Source organism: Suricata suricatta, chromosome 4 (assembly GCF_006229205.1).
Source record: "Suricata suricatta isolate VVHF042 chromosome 4, meerkat_22Aug2017_6uvM2_HiC, whole genome shotgun sequence".
Lineage (NCBI taxonomy): Eukaryota > Metazoa > Chordata > Mammalia > Carnivora > Herpestidae > Suricata > Suricata suricatta.
The window spans coordinates 33,431,916-33,456,248 of NC_043703.1; the positions used below are offsets into that span (position 1 = coordinate 33,431,916).

Sequence of the window (24,333 nt, forward strand, 5' to 3'; positions counted from 1 at the left end):
TAAGTAATGGACTATGTAATATTTAGTTATCATGTTTTAGATGAAGAAAATAAATCTGAGAGTAGAAACATATTCTCAACATACTTTCTTCATTAAATTTGGATAATAAAAATAAACTATTCTGACTTTATTTTTACTTCACCAGTCCATTAATGTTTAGTAATAGCAATTTAAAAGTAATCAGTATGGTTGACTACCATTCTACTTATACTTTACTTCAAATTTGAGAAGTTGTCTTATGCTATTGTAATGTTTTGTACATATTAGAATGTTCTATTACACTCCAATGCTAGCATTTATTTAGATTCGATTTTTGCTTATTTATTATTTAGTCAACTGGTGGCTCTACATGAAGAGATCTTGGAAATGCAATATGATTGCAGAAATCAGAATTTTACACAAACTTTGACAAAGTCAAAAAAGCAAGAAAACCATATGGGAAGTAGATTAAAAGGGCAAAGAGAAGAAAGATAGTAGATAAAATATCTATAAAATCCATGCAGGTAGGCCAACATCTAATTCATAGCACCATCAAAGATTAATAAAAGGGGCATCTGTGTGGCTCAGCTGGTTGCATGTCTGATTCTTGATCACAGCTCAGGTCTAGATCTGGAGGTGGGTAGTAGGTTAGAACATCACATTGGGCTCTGCCGGGTGTGGAGCCAACTTAAGAAAGAGAAAAAGATGTAACAAAAGACATTCACCTTAAGCAGAAGCATCAAAACTCAACATAACACTGTTGGGGGGGGGAGTAGACTCATAATTGTGAGGGTTTCACAACACAAAGGGTAATGTAATGACGTAAGCTTCTCAAGAGAAACACTTAAATTACAAAACAACAAATAACAGATTAGCACCAACTGCGCATCTATACAACTGGATGCAAGAAATTAATACAGTAATGCATTTGAAGGTTTGAGAAATAATGATTCAATCTAGAATTACATACCTAGTTAATCTTTCCATCAAACTTGAAGCTAGAGGAGACGTATTTTCATGTCTGCAAGGCACACGGATTTATCTCCCTTTCTTTGGAAGTGCCTGGAAAATAGATTCCAGGCATTTAAACAAGGAAAGTGGAAGATGTAGAATCTGAAAGCATGTTGAAGGTTGACTCAAAATTTAGTGGTGCAGTAGCTCCGGAGAGCAATGAGTTCAGATGGGTATGGGACTAGAGAGAGATTTCTGGGGAAAAAAAGGAGAATCCCAGAGATTAAATGATATCCTTAAAAATATGGAAAATTTTAAGGAGGAAATAAGGACAGTCAATGTAAGAAAAAGATTTCACATAGAAACTCCAGAAACAAAGCAAAAAGAAAATTCCACCCAGCAAAACAAAATGATAAATCTCTTCAAAAAAGGAAATGCAATTGTAGTACATTATTGGATATATAGTGCATAATATTTACATAGTCATAACAATAGAGCCATTGATTTTTGTATATACAAAAATTATGCTGAGGGACATAATTATGCCTTACAGTACAGGACATAAATGCCGTTACTCTTATTAAAGGGAAAGCCCATATGGCTGAATTTGGAAGTTGAAAGGAGGGAAGGAAAGTTACAGGTAAAGAAAGGAGGTCTGGTGTCCTTATTTTTCACTGCAGGGAGTCAGGAAATTGGCCTACTGATGACTCGAGAAGTAAAGCTATTTACGTATTATTCAACGTAATAAAAGTAACCAATAAAAGACTAAAAATGAGTGCTATGGGGGAAAGAATGTAGAAGTGGTACAAAGGGTTTAAATGCCAATCAATTATATAAGAAATAAGTATTCTTAATAAGTTTTCACTCAGTACGTTCTGCTGGCTGAAGGAAGAAAGGAACAAGGGACGGTGGCATGGCAGCACAATTTGCGGCGTACAAATGACACTGGCCTGCCAGGTTCGCTCCACCACGACCCCAGAGACACCGAATCTGAAGCAGGCAGGCTCTGAGCTGTCCGCACAGAACTGGATGCTGGGCTAGGACCCATGATCCTTGAGATCATGACCTGAGCCAAAGTTCGATGCTTAACCCACTGAGCCACCCAGGAGCCCCATGGCAGGCGTTTTAGAAGTGATTTAAAGAGAATATCCTTAAATGTTCACCAGATGATGTTTACAGTTTTAAAAGAATACTTTCACGGAGGGTTTTACAACAAACTTTGGAAATTCCAGGGGTGAATGAAAGTAGTTTTGGAAGAGGAGGCAAGGAGAAGGGATAAGAATAAAAACAAACAAACAAACAAAAAAACTGTCCATCTTGTGGCTACTGGTAACGTAGCACGGAAAGAGACAGGCATCGGCAGGCGCACCGGTGGGGCCGAGGAAGGTGATGTAAGGTAGTAGTAAGCCAAATGATTTCCATTAGACCTATGTTCTCCCAAAGCTCGCCTTCTCAAACATGAAGAGCCCACATGTAAGGACCTCAGGGACGTTTGTTGAATCACCTTCAGCACGCAGTTGGTGAAATGGGAAGAGGAAAGAAGAATATCTTACAGTTCCTAATATAGCAGTGTTCGATCATTTTCTTTTTTAAAGAAATTTGGAAAAAATAATTCCAGGGCTCCTGGGTAGCTCGCTTGGTTAAGTGTCTGACTTTGGCTCAGGTCATGATGTCACGGTTCCTGAGTTTGAGTCTCGCATCGGGCTTTGTACTGACAGCTCAGACAGAGCCTGGAGCCTGCTGCAGATCCTGTGTTTCCCTCTCTGCCCCGGTCCCCGTTCACACTCTCTCTTAAAAATAATAAATAAACATTAAAGCATTAGAGAAAAATAATATAAACTCAGGATAGTCGTAAGGAGGTTGAATACATTTTTAAATCATTTGAGATTTTTCAAAGTCAAGATGCTGAGCTAAGAAAATGCTTATCGTTTCAGACTATTCAAAAATGTTTTTCATGGCTGTCCTGGGAATGATGAGCCACTGTCCTATCACAGGGATTTGCATAGTACCACCATTTGCTAATATCACTAATTTTTCTTAGTAACTTACATTCACAGTCAATAAACACTCTATTTAGCAACTCTGCCAAGGAAATTGATATTACTACTTCAAAATTGATTATTTTGACCCATGGCATCTTATTTTTTTTTTTTTAGCGAACCTATGCTTAAAGAGATTTTTCAGGAAAGAAGAGAGCGGAGGAAACATACAACTCTGGATTAAACACATTTTTATTTTTATTATTATTATGAAAATGTTATAGTTTCCTAAGGGAATGGAGTTTAAATGAACATTCTGGAGTCCATTTCCTAGGCCAATCAATAGTGACCTCATTTGTAGGAGAAAGAGAGTACCCGTATGTTTCAAAGTAAAATTTATGGCACCCATGTAAGTACAGGGAAAAGAATTTCTAACACTTTGAGACAGCAAACACAGATTTATGTTTAAATATTTAATTCAGCATTTGATAAGGCCTTGTATTCCTATACAAATGTGTATTTTCACTAACTAAAGCCTGAGATCAGTTAGAAACCCAGGTCCCCTATCATTAATGTTAGAAAATCATCTGCCCCCAAACTCTCATGATACTCTTCCTATAAAGTTGAAAAGCTGGTGCCTCATTTGCAGAGAGGATCTAGAATTTGCCGGCCAGGTAGAAATGAAAGTAATTTTAACTGACACATTAGCAAGTAGCAGAAATGACTTAGCATAAGAACAAAGCAATTGTGAGGATTGTTAAATACTTTTTTTCAGAGGGGAGTTTTTCAGTTTGTGCAACCCCTATTGCCAACACTTCCTTTCTGAATAGGTGTGTGTATCATTAAAACAACCTTCTGTTTGTCATTTAACAATGTTCACCTACACAGGTAACGGCAGCTCGCAGAGCAGAATGTCAGTCAGAAGTTGGGCAGAATGGACACTCTCAGTCCTTTCTGGATGGGGGCCCCTTACAGGCATCTCTGGCTTGGCCTCGTGGCTTCTGCATGGTTATTCACATGTATTATCTACACAATAACGCTTCATTTACATAACTTTTTATATGCATGCTTCCACTGCCAACATTTCAGAGTTAAAATAATATTGGAATTAAATGTGAACAGAAGAAAAGAAAATTTAATAGTTGAGATGGAAAAAAGATGCTCTCATGTATGATTAGAAAATGATGGGGATTTGATGAAGTGGAAAGATCTGGAAAGCTGTTCTGGATGCCAACTACTTGTACAGGATCTTGCATGGCTGACAGTGACAAGTGATGGCAGTCTGCATCAGAAAGAGAGTCCCTTTGCGATCTTGATAAGTGTACAAAGCACGAAAGTCAGAATCCCGTTGATGAACTTAAAAAAATAGTTGATCGTGAGAAAGGAAGCAAAGCTATTTAATGTTCATTTAAAACAGAGAGGAGATGTCTATTTTTGCTGCTCACTTTTGTGAGTGAGTGTTGGAAAAGGCTCCGGGTGGAAGAGTTAAAACTGGAAGCAAGCTGAAGACTGAAATAAGTAGCTAGCTGTTTATTTCTGTGTTTTTTTACCATTTCATTGAAAGCAAAATTCCTTGCTGAATAGTTCTTCTCATGTTATTTAAATAATAGGAAAGGAAAGGCAATTTCAAGTTTGGGGTGAGTTCTAATTTTATTTACTTTGGAAATCTCATGTTGATGGAATAATTGTAAATGTACATGAAACGGAGGCAAGCCACCTGTTAATTCAGGTTTTATGTGGATTCTATTATGTGGTAGTAATAGTGATCAACATAATCTGTTCACAGAGTAGGATCAGAGAAGGTTCAAGAGAGGCTGTTATTTAGAATAAGAAACCACAGCAAAGAAAAGGTTTGTGCAACCTTGTGCAATTAAAGACCAGGGGACGTGGCTTAAAGTTTACTACCGAGTTTATTAAGATGATGAAAGTGAGAGATAGGTTACTATTATTACTAAATATATTGTACATGGAAAATATATATATACATATAACCCAGTCTACTGTACAGTCAGAAATGGAAGTCTGGGAGTCTCTTTAAATGTGACTTTGGATTTTCTTTCCTGAATATTTCAAAGGCAGAGGGTTATCACAAAGTATCTATTTGTTTGATATTTGTGTTAATTTTTAAAATTTAAGAAGTAAAGTATTTATGTTTTATAAAAGTTGGAGAATTTAGAAAAGCATGATGGGGAAAGGAAATTCATAATTAGATGAATTCTTAATTTGACCGCTTTAGTAAATTCAAGAGAATGTTTTCAGGTGAAAGATTTTATACTTCATAATTTTCACACCTATCACGTTATATTTCAAATAGAATTAATCACAATTCACATTGTGATTATAATTTAAACTTATGCTGCTCTTATTTCAACTCAGAGAGTTTTTTATGTAATTTCTATTGTATAGAATAGTTAGGACAGATGTTACATGATTTTGCTCAAATATTTAAGACATACATTGAAAAAATTCATATAAAATTTGTTTGGCAATTTAATATTAATCTTGTATGAGGAAATAGATATGCTGAAGAAAAAAGCAAGCAATGCTAGTAAAAAGTGTTATAGGCATTTCAGGGAGGATATCTCACAACCAAAATCACTTGCTATTTTCAGAGAACAGTAGAAAATTAAAGATATTTTACCTCCTCCTGTAACAAGTATTTACTTAAAGAGCATAACATTTTAATATAAAATGAATTCTGCACTTGTAGCCCTTTAATAGGACTGTCTTTTCTTTTCTCTGGTTTTTCCAAACACAGTCATACAAAAGGGTTCACATAACCCTGAGAAAATACTTTACATTGGGGGACTTGGGGGACTCAGTTGGTGATCTCAGGTCATGATCTCAAGGTCCGTGAATTTGAGCCCTGTGCTGACAGCTCAGAGCCTGGAGCCTGTTTCAGATTCTGTCTCTCTCTCTCTCTCTCTCCCCATCCTTTTGCTCTCTCTCTCTCAAAAATGAATAAATATTAAAAAAATTAAAAATACAGTGAGACACTAAGGCAGCAAAGTTGAAACTCAAGAGACACTGAGTTTTAAAAATATGATCCGGTTTACATATTTCTTACAGAAATGTCTACTTTGTAAGTGAGATCAGTATGGACGCCTTTAGAATATACATCTTATATAATCTAAAGGAATTAGAGCCAATTATTTAAGTAAGGGACATCCAGTCCTTTTCTATCAGTATGGCTCAGATTTTGTCAGTTGGAACAAATGAGGACTGGAAGCTGACCACTTAAGGAAGTCACTACACACAGGCATTGCTAAGAGCCTGGCTGGTGACCAGTGGTGTTCATCACCTCAGGCTGCAGTCCTGCTCTGCTGCTCTGCCTGGATGGCCGTGCTGTGGTGCAGGGCGCCACTGATACCCTGCATAGCAGGCTCCATCCCTAGGCCATCCGTCCCTCATCTCTGCTCTGAGGGACTTACTCTTCTAACCTGGCTGGACCCTTACCCAGCCATAGAGCTACCCACAGCCTTTGCCTTGTCTCTCTTGGGGCACGAAGCCACACCTGGCTGTGCTCCTCTTTGCAATAAAATAATATTTTCAACAATATATTAACTGGGACTAATGCCTCTGGACAAAAACTGTATCTTGATTATCTGCTCTAGTGATTTATGTAATTCTATGTGCTCTTTATGTTTCATGGACTGAAGCGAAAGGCTTGAGAATGAAAGGAAAAAATTTGGGGGGTTAAGAAAGACAGGATCCTCTGTGAGAAGGAGAGACAGAGACAGGTGGGGGCAGCTGGGCTCAGTAGGAAGAGTGGCTTCCCACACTTGCCCCCACTCTTGAGGTGCACCATTCATTTTTCTAAACGGCTTTCTCAAGTAAAGCTTTTGCATTACTAATGCTGCTTGCCTCATAGGGCACTGTTCACTGCTGATTTAGAGATGAGAACCTTTAGTCTTTCTGCCTGGGTGTGTGCCAGGAGTTAGATTGCCCCATTTCTTCCTTTCTTGACATCCCACCTGAAGCAGGGCCAGGCCTGGTCATAAAGGAGAGAAATAGAGACTCCTTTTTGACTATGGTGTAATATACCGGTGCAGGGCAGACTTTGGGACTATCTCCCTTTCTACCCTGCTCTGCTCACTCCAAATTGGAGGATGGTAATCCTCAAGTCCAGATAATGATTTGAAACAAAAAAAGATCATTTCAAAATGAGATTCATACATCATCAGGGAAACACAAATCAAAACCACACTGAGATACCACCTCACACTGGTCAGAGTGCTAAAATAAACAAATCAAGAGACTATAGATGCTGTCGAGGGTGTGGAGAAACAGGTACCTTCCTACACTGTTGGTGGGAATGAAAACTGGTGCAGCCGCTCTGGAAAACAGTGTGGAGGTTTCTCAAAAAACTATTAGTAGAACTCTCTTATGACCCAGCAATAACACTGCTGGGGATTTACCCAAGGGATACAGAAGTGCTGATGCATAGGGGCACATGAACCCCAATGTTCATAGCAGCACTTTCAACAATAGGCAAATTATGGAAAGAGCCTAAATGTCCATCAACTGATGACTGGATCAAGAAGATGTGGTTTATATATATAATGGAATACTACATGGCAATGAAAAAGAATGAAATCTGGCCATTTGTAGCAACGCGGATGGACCTCAAGAGTTTAATGCTAAGTGAAATAAGTCAGGCAAAGAAGGACAGATACCATATGTTTTCACTCATAAGTCTAACAGGAGAAACCTAACAGAGGACCATGGAGAGGGGAAGAGGAGGGAAAGAGTTAGGGAGAGGGAGGGAGGCAAATCACGAGTGACTCTTGAATACTGAAAACAAACTGAGGGGTGAAGGGGGAAGGGGAAAGGGAAAGGGTGGTGATGGTCATGGAGGAGGGCACTTGTGGAGAAGAGCACTGGGTGTTATATGGAAACCAACTTGACAATAAACTATAAAAAATAAAATAAAATGCAAAAAAAAAACTGGGAAAAAATTAAAAAACAAAACCAAAACCAAAACAAAACAAAATGAGAGTCACAGAAAAGAAAAAGGAACTGTAGAAAAATAGAGAAAGGTAAGTAATTCGTCCAGCAAAATCAAGTTTTCTCAGGAATAGCAACTGGGGACAGCCATAGGCAAGTCCAGAGAACAAAAGAAGAGAGCCCCCTTTTATAGAGGAAAGGGGGAAGTTGGGAGGGATTGTTTTCATGAAAAGTTCTTGAAGGAAAAGGAGAAGTGGAAATGGTGGTGGCTTCTCATTGCTGCTCAGGGCAGCTTGCTCCTGCTGGGTAGAGAGAAGCCTCTCCTTCTTCCTGTTGGACTAAGGAAGCTGCCAGAGTGCTACCAGTGGTGCTCTGGAGAGCCCTCCCTTCGTGGCTTCCTGAAGCCAAGTTTGAGTTAGCTTTCCCTAACATATGTTTATGGAACAAATCTCTCTTAGGGGCATCTGGGTGACTGAGTTAGTTAAGTGTCCAGGTCTTGATTTCAACTTAGGTCATGAACTCACAGTTCCTGAGTTTGAGTCTTGAATCGGGCTCTGCACTAATAGTACAGAACATTCCTGGATTCTGTGTCTCTCTCTGCTCTTCCACAGCTTACTCTCTCTCTCTCAAAACTAACTAAAAATAGGGGTGCCTGGGTGGCTCAGTCTGGCTTCGGCTCAGGTCATGGTCTCATGGTTCGTGGGTTCAAGCCCTGTGTCAGGCTCTGTGTTCAGAGCCTGAAGCCTGCTTTGAATTCTGTATCTCCCTCTCTCTCTTACCCTTCCCTGCTCATGCTGTCTCTCTCTCAAAAATAAATAAAAAACATTAAAAGAACCCTAACTAAATATAAACTATAAAAAATCTCTCTTTTTAGACTCAAACTAAAATGCTAATTGTAAGAATGGGAAATCATATGTTATTGTCACTGTTCATATTTCTTGGATTAAATGACAGTACACATCAACCTCACACAGGGCTGCCTGGCTGACTCGATCTTGGGGTTGTGAGTTTAAGCCCCATGTTAGGTGCAGAGATTACTTGAATAAATAAAACTTAAAAAAACCCTCAAGGTCATACAGGGCAAACATAAGATATAATTAAGTGAGAGATATGCTTGATAAAGCAAGAGATGAGATAAGTAGAGTAGGTGTGTTCATGGTAGTAGATAGCACTTTGAGATCAGGAAAAAGGCATTAACACTAATACAATCTCCTTGGAAGTTAACCAATATTTAAACAGCTTTATAGAACCTTGAAAGCAAAAGCAGAAGAAAGACTGGCCAATAAAAGAAAGGTCAGTGCCACCTGATTGGCTCAGTTGGTTGAGCATCAGACTCCTGATTTCAGCTCAAGTCATGATCCCAGGGTCATAGAATCAAGCTCAGAGCTGGGCTTTGCACTGAGCATGGAGACTGCCTAAGATTCTCTCTCTATCTCCCTCTACCCCTCTCCCCCACTCTAGAGCTCTCTTTCTAAAAAAAAAAAAAAAAAGTCAAAGGCAGCAGAGCACTGCAGGTAACAGCAAGGACTCAGGTGCCCCACTGCAGCAGGACTGGAATTGCAGATTTACTACTTAATGGCTGGGAGACTGTGGGCAAGTTAATGAACCTCTTTTTGCTTCTGTTTCTTCATTTGCACAGTGGGAATAATGATGATAGTAGGTGCATATCTCACAGAGTTGTGAAGATTGAAAACATCATATATGGAAAGTGTTTATAGCATAGCACCACAAAGCAATGATTGAACTTGAAGTTTTATTAACCAATGAAGGTTAGGTTTGTAAGTGGAGTAATCTTATCCATAGGGGTCTGTTTACTAAAGGAGAAGAAGTGCGGAGTCAACTTAAGATATAAATCAAGGGAATCACCTTTACATCTTTAACTGTGCCCTATTTCCTAACAAAAGCCCAAGGATTGGACTATTTGTTGTTATGCGTGAATGGATCACTAATACATGAAAGCTTGTCAGAGAGAATTTGGGCACTTACCTGCTTATAAAAAATTGTTATACATCATTAATGTTTGTGCTTTCTCATTTAGAAGCTATCTGGCTGACACAGATTCTTTGAGAGCCCTGTAGATAACTCTCCTGAATATTGCCCACATCTGTAACCTTAAACTTTCGAGTATTTATTGAAGCTCATGAAACATAGGTCAGTGGACACAAATCATTTTTAAGATGATATAAGAACAAGAGCACATAACTCATTCCATCCAAAACATCACCGCCCAACGCAGAAATGTGCGTTATTGCCACTTCGATACTTGGCGGAACTACTAAAAAGTTTAGGAAGGTTTGAATATTTACATGGGTGAACCTATATTTAGTATTCTGTAGATTAAGTCAAAAATACACTTTGCCCTTCAGGGTGAAGTGACAGAGGGGGTACAAAGGGAATACCGTATGAGAGAAAGCAAATTTTGATTTCTGAAGAGTACTTGTTGTCCCAAATGAAGACTAGGTGGCTTCTAAATGTGTTTCATTAATGCAATCAGGGTTAAGACTACAAATTACTGAGTAAACTCCCCGAAGAGTACTGGAGGTTTCCAGTTTGAGATCAACTCCTCTGTCAGTTGGGGTTCTGTGGAGGGTGTGAGGCCATTTTTAATGCATGTTCTAATAGATCTTTTTCATGACTCTAAATCATCTAATATTATCAGTCAAGCTGACTTATTCTCTTGATCTTCAAAGAGAAAATAATTCAAACTTTTTCCTTCCCTGAAATTTTCACTCAGTGTCTTCTATAAATGACTTTTAATGCACTTTTAATATCAGTAACATTCACAATATCAGATGCAAGTTCACAGTGCATTCAACTTGTGAGTTTTTATTGACCATTAAATCAATAAATATACTGTCCCCCCCCCCTTGTGGGATTATGCGTGTGTTACAAATGAACATTTTTAGGGAGTTTATCTCTAAATTTTGTTGAAATGAAACTGAAGTGATTTTACACTGGATATCTTTTTTGTTCTTGTTTTTATTGAATAGGAAACCTAGAAAGAAGGCACATTCAGCTGAAAGATAAATGAATGGTGCTCAACATTGACATTGAACAAAGATGAGAAAAGACATCATCCTTTGTCCACCTTCTTTGTTCCTAGTTGAAACCAAAAATGGAATTAAAGCTCTGCTTTATGGTGCATGCAGAACTCCAGATAAATGCTGATTGCTAACATGGATGGCATGCCTGTGTCACTCGGGCACCCTTTCCTACATAAGGACATCTCCTTAAGAACGGGTGTGGTGCTAAGAACTCTGATGAATGCCTGCTTGTGCTGTAACAACACTGCTCACTCTCTGAACAGTAAGTGCCTGCTGAAGAGACTGAGCACATCCCCTTTGACGACAATGTTTGAACCCTGATATATACCCAGCGGAGGATCAAAGGTCTTTTGGAATCTGGTGCATGTCCGTAAGACAGTAAGATAGATGGGTCCTAATCATGAGATTTCGCCATCAGTATTCCAATAATGTGATGCAAATTCTATGCCATTTCAGCCAAATAGAAACTCAACATAATTGTAAAATCCTACACAAAACAATTTATTATTGGGTAATCTTGTTTTTGATGATTTCAATACACACTGATTTATCAGAAATGTGTCTACCATGAGAATGTAAATTAGAAGCTCTCTTATCTGTTATCAAAAGCTTCCATGTGTAAAATGTCTGCAAATCTGCATCCCTTTCCAATAGATTGTTTGTTCTTTTCCTTAATTATGACTCGGTTTCCATCTTCTGTACATTTCCATTTCCAGCCATGGAATGCCCTAAAAAACTCTTAGCAGAGGAAATGGGAATAAGCAAGAGATCTTGCTCTTTGGATATTTGAAAAATACATAAAGTTATTTAATTCTTTCAGCATTTTATTTCATATGGAAGAGCTCCTAACTTGGTCACCTTGAGTAGCAATTACTTATTTCCTTATTATCTCTCCTCATTCCCAAGGTCTGTCTGCCTTGCACACAAATTAAGGTCACATTTGTCATCAAGACTGCTTACACAACTTCTTCCTCAGATTTCATGTTGAATAGCCATCATCCATTATATGCTAACTGATTACCTATTGGATTTTCTGGGAGCTGCTGAAAATGGTACACAAATGTTTCAAACATAATTTTACAAGCATAAACTGAGCTAATGCACTGTTTCTCAGTATGGGATTTTAGTCCACTTGACTATTTGTAAAGAATGTGTCTGGACAGTGACTCAAAGAACCTTTTTAAAAAAGCATATGAATCATACTCAATGATTTATTCACATATCTATTTTAAAAATTCCATTGGTCATGCTAAAAAAGGTTGCAAGCCCTTTGACTTAAGTATTTCTATAATGGCTGTTAAAATCAATTCTGGCATTAAAGTCTCCAAGAATGAACAATGCATTGAGTGGAAAATTGATTACATGGTCAAAGAACAGTCCTTTGTGGCCTCGTTTGCTTTTTCGATTAGCACAGCTGTCATGGCTGTTGTAGGTGGTCCTCAAAACTTATAGGGAAAAAAAATCTGTCCTTGACACAATGTTTGTCTATGGATTTCTGGGGAAAAAAATTATGTTTTTTCTTGCTCATTAGAAACTACCAATGTAGGTACCAATGTCAAATTGAGTTTTGCACAGATACAGGAGAGATACAGAGACTGGTGTGGGAGGAAAACAAACTGAGTCATGTAGAAAATCACTTCTAGGATTTCTGTCTCGTTTACGGGAAATGCATTTGTTCATAAGGGCAGTTGCTCTGATTCTCACTACAGCCAAACCTATAATCAAGTATCTTACCTTTGGTGGGAAATCAGCGATGCACAGACTTGTGGAAGAGAAGAGTGAAAAGTGGGAGTCACCTTTCCGTCTGGATTTCTATCCTTCCTGTTTCTATTCTGCCATCAAAAAGTGGCTTTCCAGCCAAGCCTCCTCCTTGACACTCAGGGAGGGACTTTCCCACCTGCATTGATCTTGTGCACTTTACCTTGAATCACAGGCCACGGGTGTTTAATAAGTGCTTATTGAAGTGTGCTATCGATTTTTATCTTGGGTTTATTTATTTATTTACTTACTTACTTATATTTAACTTTCTCTTTCTAATGAGCAAGTTTCAGATCAAATCCTCTTAGAGCTCTGGAATGTTGATCTGCTCTGTTTGCTTTGAACCTTCCCTGGAAAGGACTCATATACCAATCTGTCTGGATTCCCAGGCTAGCAGCCAAAGGAGAATTTCTACATTTCTTCTTGCATGTTGTATTAGTTTCCTATGGCTGCTTTACAGTTTCCCACAAGCTTATTGGCTTAAAAAAACACAAGTTTATTACCTTACAGCTCTGAAATGGGTCTCACTGGGCTGAAATGAAGATGTTGGCAGGACTGTATTCCTCCCACAGACTCTACTGTGGAATCTATTTCCTTACCTCCTCCACCTTTCTAGGGACCACCTGCATCCCTTGGCATGTGTCCTTTCCATCTTCAAAGTCAGCAATGGCCAGTTTGAGTCTTTCTCACATGACATCACCCTGACACTGATTTTCCTCCTTCCCTCTTTCACTAATAAAGACCCTTGAGATTACATCGGGAACCACCTGAACAATTCAAGGTAATCTCCCCATGACAAGGTCATCTGACTAGCAGTCTTATTTCCATCTGCAACCTTAATTTTCCTTTGCCAGGTAAGATAACATATACACAGGTTCCAGGGATTTGGGTCGAGGGGGCATTATTCTATCATACTTGTATTCAGTCAAAGTAAACTTACTGCATCTATGCCATTTCTAATAACTACACTATCACAGCCAATATTTGATATAGGAAAAATATCACAAGTCTGGAGAACTCCAATGGCTTTTCCACTAGCCTCCAGGTAGCTGGCCTTTCCATCTGCAAAAAGAATTTTTAATCTGAAGTTTATAGGCCCCTGTGGGTTTCATACTTGTAGGTCTTTGAATCCCTTGAAATTTTATGTTAAATATTTTTATAAATGCTTCTTTTGTTTTCAGAGAAGTCATGAGAAAAGTTATACAATTATATATAATTCTAAATATCCCTACTATTATTGTTCTAAGATTATGGCTTTGGTTCTTTCCACCTCAGAAAACTAGAGTGGTTTCCAAAGGTTTTGAACTTATATTAAAACTTACAAACATTTGTGGGCACCTGAGTGACCCAGTAGGTTAAGCATTTGACTTTGTCCCAGGTCGTGATCTCACTGTTTGTGGGTTTGAACCCCATGTCCGGCTCTTTGGTGACAGTCCAGAGCCTAGAGCCTGCTTTGGATTCTGTGTTTCCCTCTCTCTCTGCCCCTCTGCCACTCATGCTGTCTCTGTCTGTCTCTCAAAAATGTTAAAAATAATTAAAAAAAAAAACCTTACAAACATTTGATTCAAGATCTATCAGAATCTACTTAGGCTTCTGGAAGGTGAACATGGAAATTCTGATATTTTACTGTGTTTTTAGATTTGACTAGGTACCATTGGTGACTAAATTCCCAGCACATCTGTCATTAGGTTTTCCATTTCTATAACTTGGCTGAAGCCAGAAGAACTAAAGGTTTGAGGGAAGGTTTTAGCTTTCCCTGCCAGTCTTGTTTCTCTTTATTCAATTTGATATTTTGGGGAACAAAAGTCTTACTGTCTTTTGCTTTTCATGTCTGAGACAGTATTGAGATAGTTTTGATGTCATGAGTGAAATGTAAGAAAGAAGCCTGCTGGATACCAAATTTCTCTCAGAAACTCTCTTACTTCTCTCATGTCTCATTATCCTCTCACTTGGTTATAAATGAAAAGCCCTGTGCTCTCTTAGCTGGTAATTAAGACTCGGGCTTTTAGAGTGCTCAGACATTAAAAGGAACATGGAGATATAGGAAGAAACCTCTTAATATTCCCTCTTCACCCTCCACGGTGACTCTAGGTCACCAAAAGTCCTGTGAAGCTCTTGGTTTTTGTTCTTGGCATTTTTGTTCTCTTGCAAGAGACTCTCAAAGCTGTTTCATACTACAGTGGCCTCTGTTGGAGCAGGTGGGTAAATGATCTGTGGGACTTTGCCATGTTTCACTTTCCCAAAGGCACTGACATGCATCTGACCTTTGGAAGGAGTGAGGGAATGCAGATTTGGCACAACATCTCTGAAAGATTGCTAAGCCTGGAGACATCCTATTGTCTAGTACCGATCAGGTCTCATCCTTCAGATCATAGCTCATCAATTTAATCAAGTCTTTACAGATACCTCTAGGCCTCCAGTATAAGGTTAAGTTTTTAAACTCACTGTTTAAGTCAACAAGCTTTTACTGAGCCCCTACAGAATATAAGGCACAGTATTGTGTGCCATGGATTAATGTGTCATAACGTGGCTGTTTACTGCATACTTGCTTCCATAAAAGCTTAAAATGTAGTTTAAAAGATATGAGAGAGAAAGAGAGAGACAGAGGGGGGGTGGGGTGGGGAGAGGAAAAGCCAGGGAGTAGAGGAAGGGAAAGAAAAGAGAGAGAGATTAAATAATATCAATTAAAGAAATATCACAGGCCATTACATGATTAATCACCAAATGAGTGCCATAAATTTTAAGTGCCCTGGCTTTATAGAAAGGAGAGATCACTGTGAATTGTAGGGTGAACTTGAGATTGTTTTGAAGGGAAGCTGGGTGGACAGTAGAGAGATGGCAATTTGAACAGGTGGGCCTAGCATAGGAGGGAGTGATCTGATGTAGATGCTTTATAAAAATGATCATAATCTTTTTAGTTTTATTCATATCATACAAACAGCTCATGATTTCTCTTCTTAGATTAATCTTGGTACAACCCTACACATTTGGTAGTCTAACCATAGAAAAAAATGGTTAACTTACATTGATTATAAATGTAAATATATACTTTTATTCATATATAGACAATAATTGTACCTTTGATATTAAAATACATAATTAACCTGTCAGCAATATTCACAAAGACATATAAGACATTTTTTAAACCCCAGCAATAGGGCGGTTTTTGTCAAGATAAGTCAAAAACCTTCTTAGTGTATATTAACTTTTCACAGTCAGAAACTTTCTGTGGGTTTCTGTTTGAAGCTTGATTTTCCTTTGATGCTTGTGATTGCCTTACTATATTTACTTGTGAATAAATGGAACCTTAGCTAGTTGATAATGACTTTTGGCTTGTAAAGAGCGATAAAGAATTTAAATCATTTAAAGTATAGCTCTTCTTTGATATCAACTATCCAATATTTTTCTAATAAAAGAATGCCTAACATACTTTTAATGAATTTCCTTTTATATAAGATAAAATATTTAGCAAGAGAATTTGAGATGCCCATTAGAGCATCTCATTCATAAATGTCTGGGATGTCCATCTTGCAGGACCTAATGATTCAAGGAAAGGTTTATGTGCTGGACGGAATTATGCAGCAAGTGCATTACCTTTGGAGAAGAAACACCGAAAGCCACACTTACAAAGCCATCTCAAGGATCATCTAGAATCATTTATTAAAATTTGACTATCTAAAAAAAATCATATTTTTCCCCTTTAACAAAGCTCTGTAAAGTATGAAGCTTGCCCCCCTTTTTTTTCTTTTACTCTTTTTTTTTTTTTCATAGGAAGCACATAGATGATAGAAAGGAATTTTCGGTTGATTGCTAGTTAGTTAGTGACTTTGAAGGAACTTTTAACAGCTGTTCAAGGCCAAAATAGATTACTTTGTTTTATGCAAAACCTATCAGCATTTTTGCTATTGCGCATTTCTTTATTTCCTTGGAGTTAATTGCTAAATGTCATCCACTCCTGCTGTTCTAGTGAGCTTGACTTTTCTCAAGATGTTTCATAACTTTCTCCTTAGAGATTTCAATCTCTGTCAAATATTCTAATTTTTCTCAAACAGTGCCTTTGAAGCAGGAACATTCCAAATGTCCTGCATAGCAGAGATGAGTAGAAATATCAACCTCCCTTTGTTAACTTTATTCTGGTTTAGAAATTTTAAGGATATTTCTATATATTTGGAAACTGGGTTGAAATGTAAAATTTCCCTTCATACTCCTTTTGCCTTTTTGTTCCCCAAATTCACTTCATGGAGCGTAGCTGCATTTTTCTAATTCTTGTATTAAGCGATCGAATTACATCTTATATTTTTCTGCTGCAGTCTGAGAAAATGGTTCAGCAGCAAGCTCGTAGTTTCAAAAATACCTTTCTGAAAGCGGACAGGATGTCATCTGCACGCACTTTAGCAGGAGTCTCTTGAGCTCTTTCAAAAATGTCTGAGTTGAAGACATTTGTTTATATTCCTTACCTAAAGGGTACTTTCCTCTCTTCACAATGTAACTAGGTCCTTTAGTCAAAATGTCACACACCAGCCTGTCAACAAATCGTGAAATAGGTAAGTTTCCTCTGAAGGTCATGCATACAACTGCTCATCAAAGAATCATACCAAAGGTCTTGTGGCTTTACCACTTCTGTTTGCTCATTTTGCATTTTTTTCCCTTTCCTTTTTTCTTACCTTCCTCCTGACCGGTTTTCTTCACCCCCTGCATCCTTGAACTACTCTGAAATTCTCATTCTTTTGAATCATAAAATGTGCTCATCTAATTAACCTCTAGTGCATTCACTATGTTAGATAGAGGAATTAAAAAAAAACAAACCTAGGGGCCCAGGTGTCTCTGTTTTCTTCTTGTTTAAGGAGGACCTGGGTAGAGTGGGAATTGAAGGAAGGGAATTGAAGGATGCAGGGAACTGTCAAAAAAAGAAAACAAAAAACAACATCAGCAAGTGCTAGGACCTTAAAAAAAAGACATGATGAAACAGCTGTAAATTTTCCCAGGCAATCTAAATGGGAAATTTCAGCCACAATTTTGTCTCATTATTTAGGGTAAGGTGTAGATTGCAGAGGGGCCTATTTTTTAAGTTATAAATTTTTATAAGATCTTTTAATGCTATTAACTTCACCTATTATACCTGAATGTAGATTTCTCTCCAATGAAGACTTCCGTGTCGACATCCTACATTAAAGACCTTTTTTTTATCCTACCCAAACAGCCTGCCAAAGTGCCTCAAATCCAACCACTAAACAAAGGCATTGCTTCAAGGGCATCCTTTGTCCCTGGAAGCCAAGTTCAAATCTCACCAGTTACCTTGGTAGTAACACACTACTTGTCTGCAGTGGTGTGAATTCATTAGACAATAAAATATATGGCTAGTTCTGATAGGGCAGGCCTCTGGGTAACTGGGGTTAGAAAATGGATGTAGTCTGAGGAAGTCATGCCAAAATGTCAATGAGATTACCATAATAGGTGGTGATAAATTTTGCTGACTTCACAGTTTTTCCGGTCTTGAAGCAATCTCACCCAAATTCAAAGTTCTGAGCGTATGTTGTGTGTAAAGAGATCGGACAGCTGAAGGGGTCTCCTAGGAAAGGCTAATGTCATCTAAGAATTCCATGTGTTTTCCACAACCTTACATGTACTATTAAGTAAGTCTTTAAGAAAATCTAAAAAGATAGTTACATTGGATCTCAACATTTAAAAAGATTTTGAGAAAGCATGAGGCCTAAAAAAAAAAAAAAAGGAAAAAAAGGAAGGAATTTGTCCCTGGTAGACTCACTATTGTACTTTGCGGTTGTTTTAGTTTGTTTTCCTTCTGTTGTCGGCCCTGAAGGTGATGCCAACCTTTCATCAAGAGACCCAGAGTCATCCCAAGGTCATGTTTTCTAAATGCAGAGCGATTTACCTGCTTTTCCACCAGCTCCTTTGCATGAGTTATAGATGGCACAAATTTTTTTAATTTTTTAAAATTTATTTATTCATTTTGAGGGGAGGGAGAGAGGAGAGAGCGAATCCCAAGCTGGCCCCGTGCTCAGGGTGGACCCATATTTGGGGCTCAATCTTACGACTATGAGATCACCACCTGAGCTGATAGCAAGAGTCCATTGCTTAACCCACTGAGCCACCAAGTTGGCACCAAAGATTTTAGTCTTTATTTTTCAATTTAAAAAGGCAGTATAGACGCCATCATTGTTATTTTTTTAATTTTCAAAATGTTTTATTTTAGAGAGAAAGAGAGCATGTGTGAGTTGGGGAGACAGACCAGAGGGGGAGAGAGAATGCCAAGAAATTTCCACACTGAGAGCCCTATGTTGCTGAGATCATGACCTGAGTCAAAATCAAGAATTGGACACTCAACCAACTGATCCACCTAGGCATCTCCCATCATTATTTTTTAATACTTCCATATTATTCCATTGTATGGAAGCACTGTATTTTATTTAACCAATCCACCATGGTTAGATATTTAAGTAGTCACTGATTTTTCAACATTACAAGCATCCTTGTGTTAAGCATCTTTATTCGAACATAAAATTTTGTCTTGAATTATTTCCGTCAGCAATATTTCCAGAAATAGAATTTCTTTTAAGTCTTTTGATGCATCAAATGTCCACCAGTCATAAATTTACCAGTAGTGTATCAGACTGCCCATTTTCTCATGTTTTCATAAATGCTGTGTATTAAAAAATATCTTTACTCACTTGATAACTTTCATTTGATTTCTATTTCTCTAATAATTAGTGAGATTAAATTTGTTCTACTTCTTTAGAACATGGTTGGGGCCCGTGGGTGGCTCAGTCGGTTAAGCCTCCGACTTCGGCTGAGGTCATGATCTCACAGTTTATGGGTTTGAGCCCCGCGTCAGGCTCTGTGCCGACAGCTAGCTCTGAGCCTGGAGCCTGTCTTCAGATTCTGTGTCTCCTACTCTCTCTCTGCCCCTCCCCTGCTCATGCTGTCTCTCTCTCACTCAAAAATAAATAAAACACTAAAAAAAGAAAAGAACATGTTTGACTCTGTAAGCAATGGCCTACAGGCCAAATATGGCCCATTGCCTGTTTTGCAGACTTTTGTTAAGAATGATTTTTTATATTAAAAGAAATATTTACTTAGTTATTGTGTGTGTGTGTGTGTCTGTGTGAGAGAGAGAGAGAGAGAGAGAGCGAGAGCTCAAATTGGGGAATATCAGAGAAAGAGGGAGGCAGAATCCCAAGCAGGCTCTGCACTGATGTGAGGAGCCTGATGTGGGGCTCGAACCCATGAACTGTGAGATTATGACTTGAACCAAAACCAAGAACTGATGCTTAACCAACTGAGCCACCCAGGCACTCCTATTTTTTATATTTTTAAAAGGTTGTAAACAAACAAAGAAGAACGAATTTTATATCTACAAGGAATTATGTAGCCTCATAGATGGAAATATTTATCACTTAGCCCCTTACAGAAAATGTTTAAGACCTCTTGGCCAGAGTGAAATAATAATTACAATATCAAACAGTATCAATCTCTAGAATATAGACACAATGCTAAAGGTAGTACATGTAGTGTTTATTTAATCTCCACATCAACCCTACGAGGTAGTTATTCCTTTATGACTATTTTATTTTACTTTATTTTTTAAATTAAAAAAATTGTTTAATATTTATTCATTTTTGTGACAGAGACAGCATGAGTGAGGGAAGGGCAGAGAGAGAGGGAGAAACAGAATCAGAAACAGGCTCCAGACTCTGAGCTGTCAGCACAGAGCCCGATACAGGGCTCAAACTCACAGATTGTGGGATCATGACCTGAGCCTAAGTTGGATGCTTAACTGACTGAGCCACTCAGGGGCTCCTAAATTTTTTAAAAAATATTTTTATTTTTGAGAGAGAGAGAAGTGAGAGAGTGAGAGAGCAAGCGAGTATGAACAGGGGAGGGGCAGAGACAGAGGGAGATACACAGAATCTGAAGCAGGCTCCAGGCTCTGAGCTGTCAGCACAGAGTCCAACTCGGGGCTTGAACTCACAAACCATGAGATCATGACCGGAGCTGAAGTCAGATGCTTAACTGACTGAGCCGCCAGGTGCCCTGATGAGTACTTTGTTAGTTACATCCATGTTTTTATAGATAGCATTATCATTGGAATTATTTTTCAATTATTTTAATTTTTTTTCTCAGAATTCTTTAGAAGACTGTTTCTTATTTTAATGAGCTTCTTGGATCCTCACATGATGGAAGGGGTGTTAGTGGTCTCTCTCAAGCCTCTTTTATAAAGGCATTAATCCCATTTATGAAGTCTCCACCTCTTAATACCATTACTTCGGGCATTAGGATTTCAATATATTAATTTTGGGATGACATATTTAGACCATAGCAATTACAAAGCAACTCCCCCCCAAACAATAGGTTGCTATTACCTAATATCCGTTTGTATTCAAATTTCTCCAGTTCACCAAAAGAAATCGGTTCACAGTTCGTTTGTTTAAGATCCAAATAAGGTGTACACACAGCATTTGGTTGATATGTCTCTATCTCTCTCTTTTTAATATCTAAGTGTCATTTTATTCTTTTTCATGCCATTTATTTGTAAAAATAACAGGACATTTGCCCTGTGGAGGATCCCACAATTTGCAGTTGGCTGGTTGGTAGTGTCATTTAGCCTGCTTTTCTATTCTTATTTAAGACAGAGACTTTTTTTATATACATACATTTTTTTTTTAAGATTTTGGGGCACCTGAATGGCCCAACCAGTTGAGTATCTGACTCTTGGTTTCTGCTCAGGTCATGATCTCATGGTTTGTGAGTTCGACTGAGTATCTGCGCTGGTGGTGTGAAGCCTGCTTGGGACCCTCTCTCTCTTTCCCTCTCTCTCTACACATCTCCTATTCATGCATGAACACACTCTCTTTCTCTCTCTCAAAATAAATAAGCCAACTTAAAAAAAAGATTTTATCTTTAAGTAATCTCTACCTCCAAAGTGGGGCTCAAAATCACAACCCCAAGATCAAGAGTCGCACATTTTACTGACTGTGCCAGGAAGGCACCCCTAATGAGCAAGAGTTTTAAAGCAATTTTTGTACTGGTTTACACATCATGAAACTGTGGCTCAGAGAATTTAAATAACTTATAGGTGGTGAAACTGGCATTTAAGTACTCATGTGACTAATTTTATCATTCCAACTCATTCTACAGCAGTACAGAAGTAGGGAAACTTAGGGAAATGAGAGGGTAGAAAGGAAGAAGAGGGAGGTTAGAAGAGGCTGTGTATTTTCCTTTCCATCATGTACTTTTCTTCACTGGCAGTATGAAGTAAGGAGAACGTAGACTACCTTGGGTGTTTGCTGTCAATTTGTATTTTTTTTGTTACACACTCATAAATACCCAGAATTCAGACGCCCATTACGTTCCCTGGAAATGATGCCCTTACACTAAAATAATTAATTGCAATGTGAATTTTACTGAAACTGCGGTTACAGAGATGGAATAAAGGAAGAACATTGTGACGCCATGCTAGGGCTGCCATAACAAAGCACCACAATCGAAGCATCTCAAACAACAGACATTTATTGTCTGCAGTTCCAGAGGCCAGAAATCCAAGATCAAAGTATTAGGAGGGTGGGTTTCCTTGGGAAGACTGAGCGAAGGTTTGTAGATGGCCATCTTCATGTACACACACGACCTTCTCCCTTCATGCATTTCTATGTCCAAATTTCTCTGTTTTATAAGGATAACAGTAGTATTGGATTAGAGCCCACCCTAATGACCTCATTTTAGCTTTATTTCTCCTGTGAAGACCTTACTTCCAAAAAAGGTTATATTCTACGTATTGGGGTTTAGGAGTTCATTATGAATTTGGGGGGTGGGAGCAATCTTCAGCCCAAAACAACATATAACCCAGTGCATAGCTCCACAGAACTTGTGTATTTCCCCCAGATCTTCCTAGCCTTGCGGCTACCTTTCCCCATGAAACCCCAAGTTTTGCTATAAATGCATTTCTCTCCTTGTTTCCTGCGAGAAGTTCCACAGAGTTTTCTCTGTCCCAGGTACTAGGTCCTGTCTCTGAGGGAAGCTTTCAAGACATTCAACCTATGAAGAATCCTCCTGGGTAGATACAGTAGCCTCTGGATGAGGAAGCAACACCTGATAACACCAGGCTTTAAAAATTCAAATACATAAAAACATAGATTGAGAGTAAGTTCAAGGACTACTTATATTTGAAGGTATTCTATGAGTTGAGAAGAATCTCAGTTGTTATGAATAGTGGTTTAATCAATGAACGTCAATAAACTATGGTTTTATCAGTGTTAGGTTTCTTTTTTATTTCTTTAGATTTTGTTTTACTTCTTAAAGGTAGTTCTTGGCAATATCACTCATGTTCAGGTGATTTTATTAACGATTTTAATTCTGATCTGTATAAAATTGGTGAGTAGAGAAATTTACTGTTCTATTTCAGTAAACCATGACTATAATCTAAACAATCTAGTATTAAACTTATACTGTGATACTTCCAAGTGTTCTCAATTTTTCATGTAATTCTTTGAAGATGATAAACAAGCATTTGGAACAATGAATCAAAACATTCAAAATAAAGATGGTAAATCATACCCTCCTGAAGGAATATAGTTACAAATGATCTAATGTAACATTTCAAAGTATTTTAGAATGGGTTGTACTACTTTTAAGTTAGAATAATTTGCTTTCTTAATTTGATTTACTTAGGCTGCTATTTCCTGAATTCATTCAGAAGTGGGTAAGTTTTTAGGTATATTCAAGGCAAAAAATATAAAGAAATGTACAAATAACCCACAAATTGGATAATCTGCAGAAATAATTTAGAGTTATCTGAAGTTAGAATTAGTGAAATCTTGTGACCTATAGGAAAATTCCACATAATTTGTCTAGGAAAAAAATCTCCTGTGAACCCAAGGAAATCAACCATTTTTGATCTGTTATTTTCTCTCAGGAAACCTTGCACATCGATGAAGTCCCAGTTAAAAACATCACTCTAGGAATAAAGCTGCTCCATTATCTTGAGCTCTGCCACTATCTTGCATGTCAATACTCAGACCAGAAACCTTTTTCTAAGGTTGATGGATGCACCGTGTCTCAGTGTGTATGTGCCTATAGTTAGATTTTGCTTTTAAAAAGGAGCCCATTAACCATGCCTATTTCAAAGTGTTTTCCCTTTTTTTTTTATCAGCCCAATCAAGCTAATGTTTAACTATTTCACAACATCTACTTCCACAAAATGTAGCAAAGGTAAACCAGAATTCTCTTTAGCATAAGACCTTTATTTTGAGTGGTATAGAAAGCAACTGCAGTCTGGTCACACTAGTAAACTCCTAGCGAGGGTAGTTTTTTCGCCAAGTCTGATAACTCAGAGGAGAGCAATCTGGGGCCTAGAAAACTACAAATGGGATCTCGAGATAACCCATCTCTAAACCTCGTCAGCTGAGCCCTACGAAATTGCAATGTGATACCATTTTCTACCTACAAAGACAACATTTCACACAGATTATAATAATTTTTATAATTGAAAGAATTTTATTATTTTGAATGCAAAGAGGAAAACATTAAAAGGCAAATAGAACAAAAAAGTTTATGATAGATTTTTAAGTTGAAAACAGATGACCCTACTTCTTCGACCTAGGTTTATAATTTTAAGAAGCACGTCTTTTTTTTTAATATTCATTTTTTTACATTTATTTATTATT

At 37.9% G+C, this 24,333-nt stretch overlaps 2 long non-coding RNA genes across 2 annotated transcripts in view; both read right to left on the minus strand.

Annotated features, from left to right (window-relative positions):
- LOC115290482 overlaps window positions 1–17,137 on the minus strand; it is a 30,483-nt gene extending 13,346 nt beyond the window's left edge. The window contains exon 1 of the long non-coding RNA XR_003908138.1: window positions 17,116–17,137. This is a non-coding gene — a long non-coding RNA (uncharacterized LOC115290482). The remainder of the gene's footprint in view (window positions 1–17,115) is intronic.
- Window positions 17,138–17,539: 402 nt separating this feature from the next.
- The window catches only part of LOC115290481, a 94,754-nt gene continuing 87,960 nt past the window's right edge, over window positions 17,540–24,333 (minus strand). The window contains exon 5 of the long non-coding RNA XR_003908137.1: window positions 17,540–17,555. This is a non-coding gene — a long non-coding RNA (uncharacterized LOC115290481). The remainder of the gene's footprint in view (window positions 17,556–24,333) is intronic.